The following is a 21,644-nucleotide window of genomic DNA, read 5'->3' on the forward strand; positions in this document are numbered from 1 at the left end:
CGTGATCTGCCAACCCCAAAGCCGCATCCCGACAGAGGCGGAAATAAAAGCAAATCTGGTGTGCTTCGTTACTCAGATGACAAGCATTTTACTCCCCAGCATTTTAATTTCAAATTTTAAGGTGCCTTTCACCAAGAGGCGTCAGGTTCTTGTTAAGTACTAGTGGATTTCTAAGTACTGCCTTCTCCAAACCGAACATAAAACCTATGGACAGGTTGTGTCTCTTTTTTTTTATTTTCAATGTCAAAACAAAACCGGTAAGAGTCTGCAGTTGAAGCAGAGTCTTTTTCCTTCAGGTGCCTGCTATTGAGGGTGAGAAAAATCTAAAGAAACCAAAAGAGTCACAGGACTGCACCTCGTTTTGGGGTGAGGAGCCTACTTGTGTTGTGAATCTATAAGTCTGCTCCATGGTAAATCCCATTAAATTCCATGAGGCTTTTTTCCAGGCAAATGGATATAGGATTCCAAGCTAACAGATTTATTGGTAGATCTACTTCATTAGATGCCTAAAGTGTTCTGGATTGTCAGGTGTGTCTAACATATATAGTGGGGAAGGGAGAATAATTCTGCAGAGAGAAAGAGAATATGAATGAATGAGAATTCTACACTTCCGGCTCAAGCAATAAGCAAAAGCAAAAAGAGCAATCTCTAAATTCAGTTGGGTTGCGTTTCTTTGGTCATATGTAAACTCTCAAATCCTTATATGTTTGTAGGCTCCTTGAAATGTCTCCTTAAAAATGACATTTGGTCTTTTCTTCAGTAGAATACTCCTGCAAAGCTTTACTGTCACTGATGGCAAAGGTAGGCTGTTAATAGTAGAACCTAAAGGGAAAATGAGGTGTGGTAGATAAGGAATGTAGATAGAAGCTGGCTGGGTGTGGAGGGGAAGTCAGAGGTTGTTTACCAGCAGTTGTGAGCATGCTGTTCCTTGTTATGGGTGAAGGAGGACAGCTTAAATACTATGCTAAGCCACAGAAGTAGCACATCCCTATAATAAAGCAAAACAAAACGTGGTTGAGGAATACTGGCAATGCAACTCTTGTCCATGTATGGCTCCTACACATGTCACAATATTCAATTCATAATGAATGCCTTATAGCTAGGACAGGGGTTTTTGGGCTTTAAGAAACAGACCTTCCAAAGAAACATGAGCAAATTTCTTATGGTACTCGATGTAGTCTTTGTTAATCTTTCTGTCAACATTCTCCTTGCCATGTGTATGCTATGCATAGTGTGAAATGGTGTGTCTATTTAAGGAGGTGTGTGCCTGTGCAATGGGCCTGGGGGAATTATATTGACTCTCTGCCTCCATATTCTGTTTGGATCTGTCCTCACTTACTGCGCTATATGTAGTTGAAATGGCAGTTTAGATCGGTGGAAGTTCTTCTGTCTCACAAGGGAGCAGAAAGTTCTTCTATGCCACAGTCTTCTGCTTTTGTGGGGAGTCTCCCTATTTTCCATCTGTGTTGCATTCACATATTTTTAGCCATAATTCCATTTCCACATTAATCTATACATTAACTCCCCCTTCAAAATAGGCTTTAAACCCTATATAAAGTATATTATTTCTCAATATTTTGTAACTGCCCAGAGTTTCGGCTGTGGGGCGGTATATAAGTGTAATAAATAAATATGTATTTTTGTTAAGTTTAAGCCGCCAAGATTCAGATAAGTGCAAAAATCTAGCAAATACCTAAGTTCCTATCTCCACATTATTCTGAGACATACGGATCAGTGTAAGAGTTCCCAAAGTTTGAATTCCTCAAGCCTCCCTACTTTGAATCCTACTTCTGCTCTCTGGCATCAGTGATTGTCTAGAGATCTCCCTAAGAAATATACCTTCAAATAGCATAAGGCTGCATGTTTCTAATTGGTGGGCATTATCTTATAGTAGATGGTTTTTACTGGTGTTTGTATTGTTCCAATGTTGAATCAATTTTAAAATGTCAGTATTTTGGGTCACCTATGACCAACCGTTTATTCTTTATACCCTGAAGAAAGCATAGGTTATGATCCTTAACAAAATCTGCAGCAGGTGGTATTTCCTTTATGCCTGCCAGTTACTTAAATAAGATCTGCTGACTGTCTTTTTTAACTACTGAAAAAGGTTAACAGCAGCTGCTTGAGTAGGTGACTTTTTTATCTGCAAACCCACCAGCTTCCCTGGCCTCTGGAAAAAGCCATAGTAAAGCGGAATCAGTTCTAAAAAAAGAGGCCTTGTTATGTTTATTTGAATGATGATGTTGCAGGTTTTCAAAGTCTTGAAAGTTTTTAAAGTATATGCAACAGATCTTATTTTGGCCTTCATCTCCTCACAGCATTAATAGAAGGTTTATTCAGTAAGTAATACTAATTCTGTTGCAATGCTTGTACATATTATGTGAGAGGGAAGAATGTGAAGTTATCAGTGGGCATGTTTTTTCAATTATCAATTTCTTCAGATTGTTTTGGGCCTAATTAGATATTGTTATCTATCCTGGTTTTGAAGTGTGGATTAGTGTTTGTTATTGTTTTATTACTTCTGTTGTATTTATTTAAACTGAAAGTGAGTTGTTTAAAAAGTGGAAACTCTTAAGTTCCTGGATATCCTGGCAGAGCAGCACTAATAGGGTGGAATCTTTTATCTCTAGATTGCTGATTTAAATTCACCATCGGCTATTAAGAGTCTGAACTACCACCCAGTAAATGTAGAGCAATTGGATGTGCATAATTTCTGTACAGAACTAGGGCTAACTTGCAAACATTTTGGGACTATGCACAGGATAACCCTTCTTACTTTAAACCATGTTTAGGTGTTTGGTACCCACTGGTGCTGAATGGATGAAGGGCCTAGCAAGAGCACACAGGCTAGCCCTGCCCTGTAGATGCACATGCCAGCTATGTCCTTGGGCATTAATCTGAAGAGGGCCTATGCATGTATAGCTCCCATTATTAGGCTGGGAATCCTGACTGATCAGGGTTCCTGTCCTTGTGCAGAGACCCTCTTCAGACTGACTCCAGTGACCTAGCGGCTGAAGAGCATGGTTGGTGCATGCAATGGTATCTGGGGTGGGGCTAGCCTGTACATCGTCATCAGCCTCTTCTCCTGCTTGGATGGCAAAATAGGGCTTTTATCTCCTTTCTAAACACATTCGCTTGATATCCCAATGCAATATGAGGGTTTTAATGGAATTGTTTTATATGTTATTGTAAAGCGCCTCGATGCCAGAAATGGTGAGGCGGCGCTATAAAAATGCTTTAAATAAAATAAATAATATGGGAAAGAAATATACTTTCAAATATGTACTTAAATGGCAGCTTTATCCTGAACTGATTGGTAACAGTCAAATTTACTTGAAAGCAAACATGTTTTATGATTGGGACATCAAGTCCACAATGAATGCATGTGGGAATAAGTACACTGAGAACTACAGTAAAATAAGCACAAGAATGTCCGTTTAACTAGGCTATGTTGGCTCTCGAGGAGAATTCTTGGCTTTCTGGTTACCTAAGTTTAGACATCTGAAAGTCATAGAGCTACTTCACATATTATAAGCACGATCCAGCAAAAATTAAGCAATTTAAGAATTAATTTATCTCAATGTGAGATAAGCACATGCTTAACACTTCTACTGAAATCATTGTGACCTAAATGGTTTAACTTCGGCTTTTAAGGGAAGCAATGAAGATGTGCTTGTGTGAATGTTACAAATGCATGTTTGCAAATATGTGTCACAAAGTACACTAATTGGGAGCCCTAATTGGCTGTATCTCCATAAGCCATGTACACAACTTGATGTTGAACCAGAGTTTGCTGAAATAGCCTTCAGTGCCTAAATGGACTTATTAGGCAGTTAGGTGGACAAATAGGTCAAATATGTTTTAAGACATATTTGACCTTGCACCTTGATCTTGAAGTCTGCAGCCTTATTATCTGTCTGAAATGCCAGAAACCTGTGTTTTGTTTTGTGTCTTTGGACAGTGCTGCCCTAGCTGTCAATAGGCTCAAGAGCCACATAGTAAGCACTTCACATGCTAGTGCAGCTAGTACATAAACTCGCTTTACAATTGGCACCCAGGCGAATAGTCACAGCCAAGAAGCAATTTGAGTATGGAATCTCAATGACGTTCTCACCACTGGAGATGACCACTCTAGGTCAGAGTTGAGAGAGAGACATGGGAGTAGAAAAATTCTTGTTCCATTTATGAGCACTTGTTGCCTATTTAGTACAATGTTTTATATACTATGAAATCAGCATGGGATGTAATGGTAAAATCATATTGTTTCTTTCCTACCCCCTTTGCTTCCAGCTTCTTGTGAATTATGCACAGTCTTCTTAACTTGCTCGACTTGGTTCCTGTTTTTTACATATGGAAATAAGACTTGCAGGGCTTGCTTCCCAGGCATGCTAAGCCCTAATTAACAATGCAAAGTATGGTTATCTTGACAGAAGGAGGCTATATAAGTATCCTTTTGCCCTTGCAGGTGGAACCACTTGGTAATTGTAGTGAAAAAAATGTCTTGCGTGAAGAAAGAAATTATAAGCAATATCTATTCAAATTTATAAAAAGCATAGCTATCGGCACCCATCACAAAGCCCTGACACAGATCTCTCTTGTTCAGAACTGCTCTTGCACTTATTTTTAAATCATAACTCTTTTGAATGAATGGTCCATTTAGTTTTGGCAAAAGCTAAATTAGAAACACTCCATCTTTAACTTGATAAGCTCCATTCTTAAGAGCAATCCTGGATGCTCCGTAGGCTGGTTGGGCAACCTCTGTGGACTGGATTAGGCCCATGGGATGGGAGTTGCCCTCCCCTGCTCTATGGAGTTCAGCTTCTCCAATCCAGGGCTCCAGTTGGGAATGGACTTAAGTTTGCGCAGTGAAAAGGATGGGAGAGGGCCGAAGCACAATCACTTCATTTGTGTGCAGTTGTGCTCATAGCAAGGGCGATTGTGCCTATAATAAATTATCCGTATAACTCTGGTGGCCATTTCAAGGACATATGTTACCTGCACTTAAATTACTGACAACCTTTGAAACTGTTAATGCCAGGATTCTCACTGAAGTTATGATGCAAGTAGAAGCAAACAACGACCATTAATATCTTTCTATGAATGTGTCCGGGCTTAGGGTTCCCTCATCATGGCTCATGAGGTTGGGAGAAATGCAGTTCAGAGTCTTTGGCAGCCCTGGTACTTAAGTATTTTCTGCCAAAAGAAATCATCCCTGAGAACATCCAGGAGAGAAAAACTGTACAAATTTTTAAACTTCGCAAAGTTTTTAATGCTTTTTTAAAAAAGTCTCCTGTACTCACTTTGACATGCCTGACTGACTCATTGTAAGAATGAGCTCTTTTTAAGTAATCCTGTAATGCTGATGGAGTATGCCATTGTTTCTGCATCTTGGCTTCCTGTAAATGTAGTCTTGTTGAACAATTATGATGCAAACAAACTAATGCAACAAAACCTCCAGATATATATATATATTTGTTGGAATGTCTTGTTAAACAATGTAGAAATATGATATTAAAATAGTATGTCCTTTCCTTTATTTATCCATTATCCATTGCAGATGAAAAATTATCCAATGTTAGTGTAGGCAAGGGTTGGGCAACTTATGACTTTTCAGATGTTTTGGCCTACCTCTCCCATCATCCTTCAACATTGGCTATTCTGGCTAGGGGTTATGAGAATTGTAGGCCAAAACATCTGGAGGGCTGCAAGTTTTCCACCCCTGCTGTAGGCAATCCAAATATCTCTGAAGTAGGTTTACCTGATAGTATTGTTGCGATATGTTGGCTGACATATGTGTGCATGTTCATAAATTCAGGATAATCACATATATGGGATCTTTAGGACATCTGTACATGAGATGTGCTTGTGATTGGTCACTCACAGAAGTTTGTGCGTCCTTTACACAACTTCGCTCCTATGTGTTATAACCTTTATCTCCTTTTTTTAAGACCAGGGAAAGTCTGACTTTTTTTTTTAGAAGCACATTGAAGTGCTGTAATGGCTGTGTATACTCTCACAATTCCGCTATACCACAACACCATCTAGTAGCTGTATAATGAAACATATGGAATTTACATAGGCCTTAGCCAGACCTACCTCATAGTCCGCGATGGAGGAGGGAAGATCTCGCATTGTGATTAACGTGAGATCCCTCCTCTGTTTACACGTGAGGCGTGACAACCTCAGGAGGAGAGGTGTCACACCTGCCATCTATTTTTTTTAAAGACACAGGAGTGCATGAACACTTGTGCGCTAAAGGTAAGGTTGTTTTTAATTTTAAGTACTTTTCCCGCTCCCCCCACTCTACCCCCAATGGGCAGCAGCTCCTGGCAAGGAATCACGGTAATGGGCCACAAGTAGACCGTGGAAAAAACAGGCCCAAAGGGGAGGGCGAGATCCCAGGGCAAGGGAGGGATGATCTCTCCCTGATCCCAGGATCCCCTGTGCGTCATGTGGATGCACAGGGACGATCCCAGGGTTCGCCCCGGGATTTCGCCCGGTCTAGCTAAGGCCATAGAAAGGAAATCCGGGGTGGGTGGAGTGGAAGCACATGTAAGCATGTGTGAAGGAGCTGAACATAATCTCACAAAGAATCTTGAAAAAGAAGCCCCAGTAAAAGTGCTGGATAAAACCATGGTGTAGAAAAGTCTTTAGATTTTGACTCCATTGGGAGTGAGCATCTTATTTAGAAGAATAAAGAAGCTGAAAAAAGGATTTCCAAAACAATAATCAAGAATATATAACATTAAATAGTGTAGAGCACAATCCTTTGCATGCTTAAACAGAAAAAGTCCTACAACTCCTAGCATTCCCCAGCCAGGATGGTTGACTTGGGCAATATACTGGGAGGTTATTGTTGTTTTGTCTAAACATGCATAGGATTGCGCCTTACAATGACTAAGAGATGCCATCTAGAGGAAAGTCTGACCTGATGATATTTAGGTATCTACTAGCGGGAATGTTTTATATTAACATATAAGCAGAATCCATTCCCTGCCAGACTTGTTCTTTAGAGGAGCCACACCAAGGCCATCTTTAACTTTTAGCAAGTAATATAGGAGAAATGGCAGGATACAGAGGATTAGGCAGAGAGATGAAACACAATAATCTTCAGCCAGAAGCTGTTGCCCATGTGACAAGGCTGATGAGTCATTTCTGAACCATTGTAGTGGAGGCTTCTCCTGGCCTTTTTGAGACTTGAAAGGAGCTTCCTAGTTCAGGTCCATTCGGCTAATTCTGGCACAATGGTAGAGTCTGTGCGTTCGACAACAGTATGTTGCCATTCTTATTGATGAGGATGCAGAAGCCACCTTTAGGTTGCAATCCCATATACACTTACTTGGGAGTAAGTCTTACTTGAATGCAATAAGACATCTTAGTAGATATGCATTTTGTTGTAATTTTAGGCATGTTCAGCAGCTTCTGACTCCGTCCCCACCCACCCCCAACTGCTTGGATCCTCTCCCAAGTTTAAAAAGGAGCTTGCAAAAATGAGTGGGATTTTAGGGTGTGGGTTAGACATCTTGCTGCAAGTATTGAGTTGATACTTGGCTGTCTGATTCTGGGCTGATCTGGTAAATAGGATTATGCCTCTTCTTCTCCCCACCCCAATTTCCAGTGTAATCTTATAAAAGTAAAGTTTCTTCTGAGAATCAACAACTTGCCATGGTACTAGCATTCTATGCATGATTAACAGTAAAGCATACCATACTTCCCAACTGAGAGTCTTCTCTAAGCTTTCATTTTACTTATATTTCTAGCCCTCACAGGTATGGACAAAAGCTTAGACACGTATGGGCTGGATCTGCTGAAGGCTTTTATTTAATTGTGTTCATAGTTCTATTAATATGTTATTATTTTTATGCTATTGGGAAGTCAGTGGTCTTGAAAGGCAGCTTAGAAATGAATTATTATTTAAAAAAAGAAAAAACACAATTCCCATAAAATACAATTGCAAAACATCCATCAGCAGCAAATAACATTAAAACGTTCAACTGAAATCCAGATGGACGGTCTAGTTGGAGCCTGCCATACCTCTTCCAGGAGGTAGTTCAATAGGGTAGGGGCCACCAGGGCAGGTGCACACAGGTGTTGATAGTGCTTCAAATTAGTTCAAATAACCTGATTCAGCAGCTTGCGGAAGGCTGACCTGGGCCCTCCCTGGGATTAGTAGGAGGAAAGTAGAGAGAGAGCTGTGTGTCATCCAAATATTGGTGACGCTGCAATCTAAACTTCCCACAGTAATTTTATGTAGCTGTTAAATAGCATGTTTGGGGGGGGGGAGTAGAGCCTTGCAATATCCCACTACTCAAAAGCCATGGGGCAGGCCAGACATCCCTTAGCATATGTACTACTTTGTATGGTGGTTGTTGCTGGATTAATGTTGTGCAGTTCCTGGACCGTAATAAAGTGATTGAGCATCCCCTTCTGTAACGGATCAGCCAGCTAGGCTTGGAAACACTATAACATGTGCCCTCTAAAGCCAATCCAGCTGGGCATTCCATAAGGATATCATAGTCGATAGTTTCAAAAACTGCTTAGAGGTCCAGGAGTACTAATAGGATCACAGTCTCCTGTCTGTTCCCCAACATCTACCAGCATCAAAGGGCATTCTAGAGGCATGGATGGTTGCTTTCCCCCCCTATGACTTTTCTATTGATAAAAATACTTAAGTCTGTTAACACATCTATTTTGTTCACTTTTTCATACACAGAAGTGGTATCGATATAGGAAAATGTCTTGAGTAAAACAGCCCAGATCAACTCACTTGAAGCATTTTACCCCTTGATTTTTTAAATATACCTTTTGATATGATGCTTACTGTTTATTTCCCCCCCTTTAAAGTAATGCTAAATTTGCACTGCTTCACCAGTGTGTGTGTGTGATGGAGAGACAGTGGGGAAAGAGACATTCTTTGGATTTGCTTGTTGAAGATAAAACCTACTCAGACTTCTTAAACCTGCAGATTATTTCTTGGATGTGTTAGCATAATGCTTAAAGGAACTTTTCTAATGACTTTCAGCATTCATCTATCACTATATCATAGTGTATGTTTACGATGATGAGAAGAAAACAAATCATGTTTTTTTGGGAGATTTTTGGTAGTCTTTAAACCAAAATTTTAAATGTCAGTTAAAGCCCATTTAAATCTGTTGTGTTTTTTTTTAAAAAAAAAACTTGGTCAGAGCATGTCTTAAGTATTTGTGGGTCATTGCAAGCATTATGCATGTCTCACTTGCTTACCCTTATCTACAATTTAATAGGAAAGACTGATGAGTGGTTTTCCCAGCTTTCCCCCTCACTAAACCACCCATGTGCTGCTCAAAAGCCCCTCCTGAGGATCGTGAGGCTTTCTGGAATGGTGTGTGACTTGTGCCTCCCAATGGCTGTTTAGATATTTGGGGCAGGGGAATTTTCTGCCATTGTACCTCATTTGACCCGTATTAGTGTGTAGATGAAAAACATTCTCTTAATACTTTGACGATGTCTAGGTATGAAACTAGCAGAAAGAACTTCATAATCCCTGATAATTGCCCAAGTGAATGCATCTGTTACGAGAGCAATGTGCTCAACACTATTAGCTCTATCTCAGCCGACATGCACAAAGGGTGAAGCAGATACTTTAGGAAAGATAGAAAAAGAGCCTGTACAGATGCAGCAGCAGCAACAAATTGTGGGACAAATAGCCCATGGTTTGCCACAGTGTGCATCCATTTTGAATATTTTCCACCAAAATTTGGTGCCAAATTCATTGCTGACACATTGGTTAATGCTAGCACAATGTCATTAGTGCTCGGGCGGTGACAGCATTGGATATTGCCCTTGGATTTTCAAAAGAATTTTGACAAAGTCCTTCACCAAAGACTCCTGACCAAATTCAGCAGTCATGGGATAAGAAAAGATTGGTAACCAGTTAAAAACAGAAACCGAAGATTAGGAATCGTCAGGTCTTGCAATGAAGGGATGTAAACAGTGGGTCACCAAAGATCTGTATTGGGACTATTGCTTTTTAACTTGTTTGTAAATGATGTGGAGTTAAGGGTGAGAAATAAGGTGGCCAAGTTTGCTCATAATAGCAAGTTTTTTTAGGTTAAAACATAAAGTGAATGTGAAGAGCTCCAGAGCTTTCTTTAAAGTTGGGGAATGGGCATTAAAATGGCAAATACAGTCCAGTGTATGCAAGTCTAAAGTGATGCACATCAAAGTCAAAAATCTTAAATATACAGTACATAGTGATGGGGTCAGAGCCGACAGTGGCTGATCAGGAAAGGGACCTTGAAGTTGCTCTGGGTAGCACTGGATGAAAAAAGTGGATTCCATGTTAGGAAAGAAATAGCAAATAAAACTGCTAATGTCATAACACCTTTGTACAACTCTATATCTGACCACATGTAGAAAACTCTGTACAGTTTTGGACACTGCACCTCAAAAAGGACATTGTAGTGGAAAAGATGCTGGAAAAGATGCAGAAAGGGGCAATCGAAATTATCAGGGGCTAGAGCAACTCCTCTATGCAGAAAGGTTACAGTGTTTTAGGCTTTCTAGTTTAGAAAAAGGTTTGAGTAAGGATTATAAAATTTGTATGGCATGAAGAAAGTGGTGAAGGAGAATCTTTCCCCCCTATCTCATAATACCAGAATCTGAGGTCACCTGATTAAGTTGAATGGTTGGAGATTCAAAACAAGATAACAGGAAGTACTTCTTCACACAGCACACATTTGTGGAATTTACTTCCACACGATGTAATGATAGTCACCAACTTGGATGGCTTTAAAGAGGAGTTAGATAAAGTCATGGTTCTAAAGCCTATGACTGGCTACTAGTCGTTATGGCCGTATGGTACCTCCAATAGGCTGATATGCACCAGTTGCAGGGCAACATGAGCAGAGGCTGCTGTTGCACTCATGTCCTGCTTGTGAGCTTTCCATAGGTGTGTGGATGGCCACTGTAGGAACAGAATGCTTTACTAGATAGGGCTTTGGTCTGATCTGGCAGGGCTATTGTTATATTCTTATCTTGAATTTAAAATCTGAAAACTTGAGGTCTGTGAAATTGTGTGACACACTACTTTTCAAAATCCTCTTGTTCTTCCCAAGACTAACTCATTGTCACCACCCAGTATTTTGCAGCTAGTGTTGATAATACCTGTTGTTACTGAAGGTAAAAGGGATAGGGAACCCCTGAGTGTTCAAAAAGTCATAACATACCCTTCTTAAATGTATCCAAATCTGTCTCAAAGACATGAAAGTTCTTCTCTTTCCCATCTGGTATGTGTGAACACTTAATTTGCAATGCAATCCTATACATGCCTACTCAGAAGCAGCTTCCACTGAGTTCAATGCAGGTTACCTCTATACGACTGTAGCCTTAGCTGAATAAATACCAGAAGTTTACCTTATGGGCTGTATCCAGTGTCAGTCCTACTTAAAGTAGATCCATTGAAATGAATCGGATTTAAGTTAGACTAACTTTGTATATTACATGTTGTTTAAATGCTTGTGAACAAGCATTTGGAGTATATGCTTTCAGTTTTTCAGTACTGTGTGGGTTCCTCAGAAACCTGTACATACTGTTTCACTGTGTTAAGCCCAGCCCTCCTTGGTCATAGAATCATAGAATAGTAGAGTTGGAAGGGGCCTATAAGGCCATTGATTCCAACCCCCTGCAGGAATCCACCTTAAAACATACCTGAAAGATGGCTGTCCAGCTGCATCTTGAAGTCCTCTAGTGTGGGAGAGCCCTTGACCTCCCTAGGTAATTGGTTCCATTGTCATACTGCTCTACCTGCTTTTGGGAGAAGACTGAGCTGAAGTAGGAATTGAGCACTTCAGCCTTTTCTTTGTTATCAATTTGCCATCCTCATTAAGTAGTTGAACCACCATTTCTTTCCTCTGTCTTTTACTATGCATGTACCTGAAGAAAGCTTTTTTGTTGCTTTTAGCATACCTCACTAGCCTCAGCTCATTCTTGGCTTTAATCTTCCTGATGCCATTCCTGCACTTCTGTGCTACCTGTCTGTACTCTTCTTTTCTTTTGTAGCATGGCCTTCCTTCTACTTCCTATATGTGTCTTTTTTGTTTGTTTGCAGGTCATCTCTAAGCTTTTTGTGGAGCCACATTGGTTTCTTCTGTTGTCTTCTATCTTTTTTCCTTGTTGGAATCGTTTGTAATTGTGCCTTTAAAATTCCTTTTTTTAAAAAACTCCCACCCATCTTGGACTCCTTTTTTCATTAGGGTCACTTGCCATGGGACCTCACTTATCATAGTTCTGAGTTTATTAAAATCGGCTTTCCTAAAATCGAGAGTACGAGTATGGCTACACTCAGCTTTTGCTTTCTTTAAAATCAAGAACTCAAGTATGTGGTCACTTTCCCCAGAATTCCCTTAACTTCCACTTTATCCACTAAGTCATCCCTATTAGTCAGTATCAAGTCAAGGATAGCTGATCCTCTAGTTCCTTCCTCCACTTTCTGTAGGAGAAAGTTATCAGCCGCACAGGAATTTTTTTGGAGGGGCCACTTTTGGCAGAATTTTCTCCCAACAGATATCAGGGTAATTGAAGTCCCCCATTACTACTACATCATATTTACTTGAAATACTGGCCATTTGCTTATCAAAAATTTCCTTGTCATCTTCTTGATTGGGTGGTTGGTAATAGACTCCGACTATCATGTTCCTTTTATACTTTGCCCCATTTATTTTAATCCAGATGCTCTCAATGGGGCTACTAGGCTCATCCTCCTGTATTCCTGTGCAGGGATATGTATTTTAACATAAAGTGCAACTCCGACTCACTTTCTATGTCTTCTGTTCTTTTTGAACAAGTTATACCCTTCAGTTGCTATATTCCAGTCATGGGAGTCATCCTACCAAGTTTCAGTTATACCTATCAAGTTGTATTTGGCTTCATGTATTAAGAGTTCAAGTTCATTCTGTTGGTTTCCTCTACTCTAGGCATTAATGTACATAGACATCGAAGACCATGTGCTTTATGGCTTAAGTAGCATTCATTTCAATGGGTGTGATTTGAAACAACATTTTAATTAGCTGTCTGCCTGTCTAAGACTACTTGTATTAATTATTTTACAAATGGGTATTTCAAAAGGTATATGGATAGGAATGCTCTGTATTGAAGATGCCTATCCATCAGAAGCTGGCTTCAACTAATGTTAAACTTTTTTAATATGAAGGGTGGGTACACTGTAGGAAGGGAGGGGAAACTTTTTTTGTGATTACCTGGCTCTAATATTGTACATGGGTGGAGGACCTGCTCAGCGCAGCGGTTCAAACATCTTAAAAGGGATAGGATGGGAAATGGCTTTGACTGTGGGAGGTACTTTTTCTTATTCTCACTTCAGAACTGAGCAGCTGCTGTGCATATAAGAACATAAGTGCCATGCTCGATCAGACCGAGGCTCTATCTAGTCCAGCATTCTGTTCACACAGTGGCCAATCAGCTGTTGACCAGGGACAAACAAAGCAGGATATGGTGCAACAGCACCCTCCCAGCCGTGTTCCCCAGCAACTGGTGCACACAGGCTTTCTGCTTCAGTTACTGGAGGTAGCATATAACCATCAGGGCCATTGATAGCCTTCTCAACCAAGCCCCTGTTAAAGACATACAAATTGGTGGCCATCACCACATCTTGTGGTAGTGAGTTCCATAATTTAACTGTGCACTGTATGAAGAAGTACTTTGTCTTATTTGTCCTGGATCTCCCACCAATCAGCTTCATGGGATGACCCCAGGTTCTAGTAATTTGAGAGAGGGAGAAAAATGTCTCCCTATGCACGTGTACATAGTTTTGTACACCTCCATCATGTCTCCCCTTAGCCTCCTTTTTCCAAGCTAAACAATCCCAGCTGTTGTAACCTGCCCTCATAGGGGAGATGCTCCAGCCACCTAATCATTTTAGTTGCTATTTTCTGCACTTTTTCCAGCTCTATAATATATTTTTTTTTTAGGTGTGTCCAGAACTGTACACATATGGAGAGTGAAGTATTGTGAGCAATCGCTAGGGGGGGGGGGGGGAAATGCTATGAAACCTGTGTAATATCAAGATTTACCACATCTCCATTAGCTTGGCTGTCCTGGCAGATGCTGGAAAGTATAACAAGTCTTCAAGATATTCATGCAAAGTAAGAAATAATTGTTTCGCGTCCCTTGATTGCAGTAGGAAAATGGCGTAGAAGAGATCTCTATATTGGAAAGTTGGATGCTTTAGCCACATCCTGAGACTCCTGCTTCAGGGATGGCCCAATGTATGTGTGCACAGAGTAGGCTTCTGTGTGTTCAATGAGTGTCAAAGAATTAGCTAACATTCCAAACAAAGGAAAGGCCCCACTCCAAATGATTTTATTTTCAGCCAGAGGTTGGTTTGCATGATCATGGTGGCTTATTTTCCATCCCTGTGCATACCGGTCATGAGTTGACTAATTAGCATAATTACCCTGAAACCCTAGAATAAGCCATGGGTTTCAGGGTGGTTTGAAAACCACCCCAGCCACCCACACTTGCAGGGTTTGAGGTGCCATGACAACCTGTTCCCGGTGTGGGAAATTATGCTAATTAGGCGGTTTGCAAAAGGTACACATGGGGAAGGAAAATAAGCTACCATGGCTTATTTTCCCACCATCATTGTGCGAACCCCATCAGTTTGATTTTGACTTAATGAAGGTGTAATTCCAGTTCACCTACTCACTCTTGATTAAGTGAGTTAATAATTTCAAGGTGGTGTCTTGTATCTGAATTTGTATTGTTAGCTCTTTAACTTGAACATCAAGAATTGCTCAGCTATTCCAAAAGGTGCAGAGAGATTTACTCAAACACATTATCATTTCAAAGCTAAGATCAAGGCATAGTTTGATATGAGGTCACAGAACACACATGAGCCCTGCCCTTCGGTTTGACAGGCCATTTTTCAGGCAGCTTTTTTTTAACAGAGTAATCTATATACACCCTTGAAGTGGATAAGTAAAACTGATAATTCTGTAAAGCAAAGTCGAGACTAATTTCTATTTTCTGTGCTTCGTGTAACATACTATTTGCACAGACTCCTTTATTTATTTTAAAAGGTCAGTTCACAGTGCTGCCAGTTATAGGCCTTGGGAGGAACCACCAAACAAATATCTTATCTCTTGTTAAAGGCACTTGCTATCTTTTTGCTTTCCCAAGTGAAGTCCACTATTCAAGGTTGTTCACCTTATTTGTTGAAGATGATTCATAGCCAAATTTCAGACCTCCATGCACTGCATAATACACATAATATATATATTTCACCAGCTTAAATGTGACCTGTTTGGGGAAAGATCGTTCTGGAGGGCTGTTAGCGGAGATAACCAGCAGCTAGTAAGTAGGGCACCACCCAGTAAGGGACCTTGTGTTGCAGTATAGCCTTCTGCAGCCTTCCTCAACCTGATGCCCTCCAGATGTTTTGCACCATCTCCCACCATGCCCCAGCCAGCATGGCCAATGGTCAGGAATGCTGGGAGTTGTAGTCCAATGCATCTGTTAGAACTAAGTTGGGGAAGGCAGGTCTACTGATTCTGAAATGTAATTGTAGCTGCGAACAACTGAAAAGGCATATATATCATCAGTCAGAGAGACCCGTAATGTCTGTTCCTGCTACCTCATACTTTGTCTAATAAAAACTGGGTTCTGAAAGTGGATTTAATCTGGGTTGGTAATGGTTTCATGTTGTTCTAAATCCAGTCAGAGGGGATGGGAAGAGCTCATGGATAACAGGGGAGTGGATGGGGAGAACACACAATCCCAAAGTCTTCTCCCAGTCTGAAGGCTCAAGTTCACTGTACATCTTTACTGGACATTATCCTAAGCAGCATAGTTGGGACAGACCAGATCTGGGCCACAGCTTTCTGAAGTAGAAAAGCTGGGTCAGAATGTGAAGTGAATATCAGTGCAGTCAAGGACAAGGATTTCAAGAAGCAAACTCTGCCGTACTTTATCTGCTTTCGGTTCTCAAGTGACTGACAGTCTGAAAAGTACCCGCTTCTCCCTTACCATATCTTCTCTAGTTCTGTTTCCAAATACAATGTAAGAGAAGGTAAAATCCATTGATCTATTCAGGCAAACAAATTTTTAATAAAGACATTAATTCTGGTATAATCACAGTGTACACAAACTAGACAGAATATTAGATACTGTAATTAATTTCTGCAGTTGCATGGTGCGATTTTAATTTATGTTAAGTATATATGTTAGAAGAAAAAAGAGAACTATAATTTTTCCTCAACTGGTAAGGCTAGTATTATAATAAATGCAGATTATATGATGTACCTTAAGCTACTCTTGATTTTAGTAGTTTTGTAATTTGCTAAAGTAGTAATGTTAAAGCCCTTTTTTCCGGTAATTGCGTATACAAAAAAACCTTTTTATTTGGTTATATGTTTTGCTCTTCTCCATTTAGGTCTGGGTAGTTGTTCTACTAGCTTGAAACTCCTTTGAACTCAGATTTGAAATGCTACATTTGGATTTTTATGCAGGGGAAAAGATTATTCATTGCTTTAATGGCTTGACTGAAACTCTAGGGAAACAATTTGGAACAATATAATATGAGTAGACTGTCAATCCTTTTAGTGAAACTATTTCAGCTGTTCACATGACTTCCAGAAGAGGGAGCCTCCTTTTGCTTAGCTATATAATTACACACTTACCTTGCTCCTACTGTGTTATTTAGAAAGCAGTGTTTCAATAACATGGAGTAAATCTAGAAATGCTTAAAGAACCTGTCATTTCCTATATCAAGTATTCTGCACTAAACATTCATTTACCATACTAATATATGTGGAGACCTAACTAGGTGCAAACAATTTCTGATTGGTTTAATATTATCTCTCCTTACCTGACAGCTTTTTTCAGGCTACTTGTTTTCTTTTGAAATGCTTTTTAACTTGGTACAAATGTTCTGATGACATCCTAAATAGAAGAAAGTAGGAGATGTAGTGCGTTGTTTTTTGTTTTGTTTTAGAAAGGGCTGGCTTGTATAAAGTTTCTACTAAATGGCAGTATGATTTTATAGCACTGTAGTATACGGTCTGGCTGTTTTGAAAAGGAACTTCTCCTTAGTCTTTCCATACAGAACATTATGACTACCCTTCTGCTGTTTGTATATATCTTCTTTCCAGCTGTTTTGATCCTACTAAATTACTCAAAACTATGGATTAGATTCTAGGAGTGAAAATACCAGGCACATGTGATGATGAGCAGCAATACTCACAGACATGGTTTGGAGAATTTAGAATGAGCTGAGGGATAAAAGAGGATAGAATTGGAGACTGCCCCTTGTGAGTGAAACTGGTTTTCTGCACTAATAATCCAAGTCTCCATTTGGGAAATCTAAACATGGTTAGTTTGTTAAGCTTGCTTGACATGTTGCACTTGCTTTAAAGTTACAGCAGATGATTAGTTATTTCTCATTTTGCCCAAGTATACATATAATTGCTGGACCAATCGACTTTTATTTCCAAGGGCTGAAAATGTTGACACATTGAACTTCCTTGATGGCTTGTCAAAACAACTCTTACAAAAAAGAAGGCCTAACCAGTATTCACGTCCTAAATAGATGATGACCTGGTTTAGATACCAGCCCTGCCTTGGGGGTATACTCATTAAGGAGCTTGCTAGTCCATTAGATCCAACCTTTTGACCTGCTGGTGACTTATGTTCAACAACAGCAGGAAGGCTGCGTTCACTTGGACAAAGGTGAACAGCGTAGGGGAATTCAGTTATTCAGAAGCCAGTGCTTCTCATGCTGCAGGTATGATTTACAAGTGGGACCTCTAACAAAATGTTGCAGTATGAAGTGCTCATATTTATGATACTTCATTCTATTGTTCCTTCTACTTAGTTAATTCTTTGAAGTTCTGCAAACCTTGGGATTCCTCCAAACCCGCAAATGCCTCCCTTTTGTGTGTGAATGGTGCCGTTTCAGCTATATAAGGACTGGGACTCAGAGAACTGAGTTTTCTATTAGTGCATATAATTCTCCACTTTTACTCAAGAAAATCCTGCTAAGTGAACTAGTGACTGGGTTCGGACAACACGATAACCAAAAGTGGGTTAAATAGCAAACAGTTAGTTATTGTGTTGTCTGTTGGGACTATTTCACACCATGGTTGGTTATTTGGCCGAAATAACCAGTGCTGCGCAGAGTTGATTATTTATTTATTTATTTATTTATTTATTTACATTTATATACCGCCCCACAGCCGAAGCTCTCTGGGCGGTTTACAACATTTAAAAATAGTAAACATTTGAACAGCCGTTGACTATTTCTTCGCACACATTTGTTTATTTTCACAACTAGAGTCCCATAGCAAGAGCGACCAAAGTGGCAGCTGCCACTCTAGTTCAGCTGACAGAATTCACAATGGCTGATGAGATACCAGCAGGAGGACTGAGGGGGGTGAGGGGGGATGTTTCAATCCAACACACCGCTGACTAATAGTCAGCTTGATGCTGACCTTAATCCACACTATGGTTGATTATAATCATGTCGTGTGGGCAGTATCCCTCGATCAACCATGGAGTTGACTGTTAACCCACCATTGGCTATTGTGTTGTCTGAACGCAGCCACTGTGAGGGCATCTTTCTCTGCTCTTCTTTTCTTGAAAGCAGGAGTAAGCATTCTCTTTATGCTGCATAGTAAGATTGTGGTTTGAGAATCTTTCTCCTGTTCTTTAGCCTTTTTCATAGGTTTCAATATTCACTTTGGAAAGAGAAGTAAATGCTATGTTCATGGTAACTTTGTTATCTGCAGATTCATAATGATGCTATATGAAACCTGATTCTATTTTGTGTGTGTGCTTGAAACTTTGAGATTGTTCCTCCATGCTGGCTGGCAAATGCTAAGAGCTGTAGGACTTTTTTCTGTCTAAATGTGCATAAGATGCCCTTAGTGTTTGATAAAATGGTTGATTTGATTATGGGTCATGACTAACATTAGCACTTTTCTCTATGAAATATTTGGGGCTGGTTTGGACGTTCATGGTCAGCTTGGCTTAGCAAGCCAGGAATTAATTTCAGGCCTGTGCATTCTGCCCTTTCTCCCTTTTGTCAACACAGCAATCCTGGTGCCCTCCAGATGTTTTGGGTTACCTCTCCCAGAATACCTGACCAGTGGCCATGATGGCTGGAGCTGATCAAAATTGAAGCCCAAAACATCTGGTTGGGGAAGGCTGTGCTACACCTCACTGTTAGAGGCACAAAGGCTATCAGAAGGTGGCAACTAGGATTATAAAGTAGTCTGAATTCTGAGATAATACGCTGCCTTGTTCACTACATGTGAAACTAATTTTATTTTGTCTGCCAACTTCTTCCTTTTATAATATGCTCAAGGGCTGGCTCAACTGATGACTTGACACTAATTCTATATTGGACAACAAGTGAAGTAATTGTAGTATGAAGTCATGTGACTGCAGCTTATGGTCTGATTTCTCCCTCCACATTCAGAGCTTTATTACAAATACTTGGAATCTTTTGTTGCAGCAGAAAACAGTGGGCTCATTGTGAACTGCTGTTAATCATAGAAAAGCAGAAAACAACTTATTTTCCACTATGTGACAATTCCTGGAGCCTTGTACTAATTCTTGCAGCAGGTACCTGGTAAATGGAATGGCATATTACAGCATCCTGTTTGTGAAAAACCCAACCTAGATCAAGAGATGCAGATGTTTAATGTATTCTCTTAAGCACTGTAAATAGGTATAAATGTTTCCTCTTGAGTAGCAATTGGAGGAAAAGCTAAATGCACTCCCTGCTAAGTTGAATTCTTACAAGTTTTTCTTTTTAGACTTTAAAACACACTGATATATGAATTTGGCACTGCATTGCAGCAATTGTTGCATTGCATTGCAGCAAGTGTTGCAAAACAACCTGTCTGACTGTAGCTAGTTTGCTAATTGCCCTTAACTTCTGATTATGTTAAACAAGAGTGTGCACCATACCTGCAGGTGTAGAAGCCTCACGTGCTGCAAGTATGGAGGTGAATGTTGAAACAGACAACTAGTTATTTGTGGTTTGAGTAGATGTTTGGTTCCTTGTTGAAATACTGCCAGAGGAAAATGCTTTAGACACAACGAGAAACAAGAAGAGTGACAGAGTGATGCTTCATATTTTTCTCCAGAATATGAAGTGAGAGAAGAGAAGGAGAATTGTTGCCTGTCTCCATAATACTCCATACAGTAATAGTAAATATTTGAAAGAAAAGAAATGTATCTGGTGTATATCAATAATATTCTTGGATTAAGTCAATAAATAGTCTTCTTTTATTAATCACTACATTTTTTCTCTTAATTGGTTCTTTATTTACTGTGTATGGAACTCTTTCATTTCTAGAACATTGAAGGCCATACAACTTTAATTTTTTTTAGCTTACAACCAAGATACTTTCCCCTTAACATTTTTATAAAAGAATAAGATAAATATCACTTGGTATAACAAGAATTTAGTATTCACATTTGTTGAAAAGAACCTAGGCAAACTATTTACTTATTAAATACTGGCTCTGTTCAGAAGACACCTTAAACTATGGCTTTAACCACAGTGGCCTGGTTCAGATAACACACTAAACCATGCTGCATGGTTTAGCATGTTGTCTGAACCAGGCCAGTGAATAAGGCTTTTTGCCTTATTCACCATAGGTAAAGCCATGGTTTAAGGTGTCTTCTGAACAGGGCCACTGTCAGTTCAAAAAAGTATTTATCATTAAGATGAGCAAGTTGTGGGTCTCCAGATGTTTTGGCCTACAACACCTATATCCCTCACCATAGATTATGCTGTCTAGAGCTGAAGGGAGTTGTAGGCCAAAACTTCTGGACAACCTCAAGTTGTCCATCTTTGTATTAGAAGATTACTTGGAATCTGGAAAGGGGGTAGTAAACTGCTCTTGCATGCCTGTTCACTGTGACTTGGAATTTGAGTGTAGGTTTCTTATCTCTGACCTACTTTTGCTGTCATGACTACCATGTGCTCACTAAACGATGGAGAATTCTGGGCAAGTCTGAATATGAATTTAAGGGTTGTTGTCACCTACTTCCTGAACCAACGTGCCTTTTAATTCAGCTTTCAACCTCCTCTTTCATATTCCCATGCTGATGTTCACATGCTGCATCTATGTGGGTGTTTCCATGCAAAGGTACCTCTTCACAGTGAAATAGATTAGTAGTGTGATTATTGTGGCTCCACAGCAACGTTGCTGGGCTATAGTCTCATCTCCAAAGGACAGAGTTTCTGCTTTCCACCTGTCCAGGTTGCCCACTCCACTATCAAACTTATTAGTCTCAAGTGAAATAAAAACATTTACACTTCTGTTTGGCAAGGCCATGCTGCCTGATGCCATTTACACAAATGACCGATAATTAGGCTGAAAATCCTTGCTGCTATTCCTCACCCATAGTTCCAGTTGCTGCTTCCTTAGATACGCCTTCATTGGGGAAATAGAGTTGGGTGGGGTGGAAATGGAAAAGATTTATTGAAGGCTTCCCTGCTTTGACAGTGTTCAGAAGCAACAAGGGAGCAGAACTTGCCTGCTGGGGATCCTTCCTGTGTGTTTAGGGAAGAAAAAAACCCTTCAATTTATCTCTTCTATTATTGCCTGTAGGGGTTGTTGGAAAAGCTGAAGAGG

General features: G+C 40.0%; 1 protein-coding gene across 3 annotated transcripts in view; it reads left to right on the top strand.

Moving 5' to 3' along the window:
* Window positions 1-21,644, top strand: part of MICAL2 (microtubule associated monooxygenase, calponin and LIM domain containing 2) — a 162,638-nt gene that overhangs the window by 616 nt on the left and 140,378 nt on the right. The window lies entirely within an intron of this gene.

The sequence above is a fragment of the Elgaria multicarinata genome, chromosome 2 (genome assembly GCF_023053635.1).
Source record: "Elgaria multicarinata webbii isolate HBS135686 ecotype San Diego chromosome 2, rElgMul1.1.pri, whole genome shotgun sequence".
Lineage (NCBI taxonomy): Eukaryota > Metazoa > Chordata > Lepidosauria > Squamata > Anguidae > Elgaria > Elgaria multicarinata.